Below are 1,985 nucleotides of genomic sequence, written 5' to 3' on the forward strand. Positions count from 1 at the left end.
ATGCAACAGTCCATAGTAATAAAGATTCTATATATTACATTAGAGATCTATTCACATGACTAGCCATGTTCCCTTTAAGAGCAGACTCCCTTAGTACAGACTTCTCAGATTATAAGTGATAAGATTCCTCCAAATTAATTTCCAAAACAGAGCTATTTTATAAGCCAAAGTCTATCAGTATAAGATGTGGTATTAGACCTGTTCTTACCTGCTTGGTATGAGATCATCTGTGCATAAAATGCTTAGTGAAAGTGTTTTATAGGTTTGTTGGGAAAATCAAATAAATAACATGTAAAAGTATTTTATAAATTATGAAGCGGGGGCCGGGCGCGGTGGCTCAAGCCTGTAATCCCAGCACTTTGGGAGGCCAAGATGGGCGAATCACGAGGTCAGGAGATCAAGACCATCCTGGCTAACACGGTGAAACCCTGTCTCTACTAAAAAAATACAAAAAACTAGCCGGGCGATGAGGAGGGCGCCTGTAGTCCCAGCTACTTGGGAGGCTGAGGCAGGAGAATGGCGTAAACCCGGGAGGCGGAGCTTGCAGTGAGCTGAGATCCGGCCACTGCACTCCAGCCTGGGTGGCAGAGCAAGACTCCGTCTCAAAAAAAAATAAAAAATAAAAATAAATAAAAATAAATTATGAAGCTGCATATAAATACAAAGTTGCTCTTTTTTAATGATAAGCAATTCAGATACTTGGGCAAGCGGCATAACCATGGATTATTTCACTCGTTTTCTTCCTCGTAGCCCTTGTTCTCCAGCTATTGACATCACTGTGGAGTCAGTAATTCTTTTCCTAGGAGCTGAAGCTATCATTTACAGTAAATTTTGTTTTAGTTCTTTGCCATCCTTATTTACCTAAGGCTCCTTCAGGAAAATTACTCTGAGCTCAGAATTAGCTTAAATAACTTATAAATAGGTGTATAACAGGGATCAGAAAGCCACTTTAGGCCTAACATGCTTGACAGACTCAGACGCAGGAGGTGGGAGTTCCTGGCCCTTCTGAACCCAGAAGTGACTATTAGGAGCAAAAGGTACCAAGGGCCCTATTTCCCACCAGCCAGGCTTCTTATTCAGCCCTCACTCTTCTTTCTGTTCACGTTTCCTCTTCAGTTCTCAGTGCCACATCATTTGGTATCAGAGATGAAAAGGATCTAGGGCTGGTTGTTCTCAGAACCAAGCTTTCAAAACCAGCTTGTGGTAGCCCTTCTTGAGAGCAGATCAATCTTCTCATTGGTTCACTCTGACCAATCTCAGGATGCATAAGGACCCAGGCAAAGCAGGCCCTGGCAAGTCCCTTTTTTTTTTTTTTTTTTTTTTTCTGAGAGACAGAGGCTGGGTGCCGTGGCTCATGCCTGTAATCCCAGCACTTTGGGAGGCCAAGGTGGATGGATCATCTAAGGTCAGGAGTTCGAGACCAGCCTGGCCAACATGACAAAACCTGGTCTCTACTAAAGATACAAAAATTAGTCAGGGTGGCATGGCCCAGGGTGGTGTAGGGTTGCCATGGCGGAGCTGCAACAGCTGCGGGTGCAGGAGGTGGTGGACTCTATGCTGAAGAGTCTGGAGAGAGAGAATATCTGGAAGATGCAGGGTCTCATGTTCCGATGCAGCACCAGCTGTTGTGAGGACAGCCAGACCTCCATGCAGCAGGTGCACCAGTGCATCAAAGCACTGCCATGTGCCTCTGGCTCAAGCCCAGGCTTTGGTCACCAGTGAGTTGGAGAAGTTCTAGGACCACCTAGCCTGGTGCACCATGCATTGCAATGACAAAGTCAAAGATTCTATAGATGCTGGCAGTAAGGAGCTTCAGGTGAAGCAGCAGCTGGACGGTTGTGTGACCAAGTGTGTGGATGACCACACGCACTACATCCCAACTATGACCAAGAAGATGAAGGAGGCTCTCTTATCCACTGGGAAATAACAATCTTTGCCAGTGGCCACTGGGGCTGAGCGCAAGAATATATATATATATATATATA

General features: G+C 45.2%; 1 pseudogene; it reads left to right on the forward strand.

Moving 5' to 3' along the window:
- Nucleotides 1-1,406: 1,406 nt before the first annotated feature.
- On the forward strand, nt 1,407-1,971 carry LOC108536281 (protein FAM136A-like; annotated as a pseudogene).
- The last annotated feature ends 14 nt before the right edge of the window (nt 1,972-1,985 follow it).

Source organism: Rhinopithecus bieti, unplaced genomic scaffold (assembly GCF_001698545.2).
Source record: "Rhinopithecus bieti isolate Rb0 unplaced genomic scaffold, ASM169854v2 scaffold_12928, whole genome shotgun sequence".
Lineage (NCBI taxonomy): Eukaryota > Metazoa > Chordata > Mammalia > Primates > Cercopithecidae > Rhinopithecus > Rhinopithecus bieti.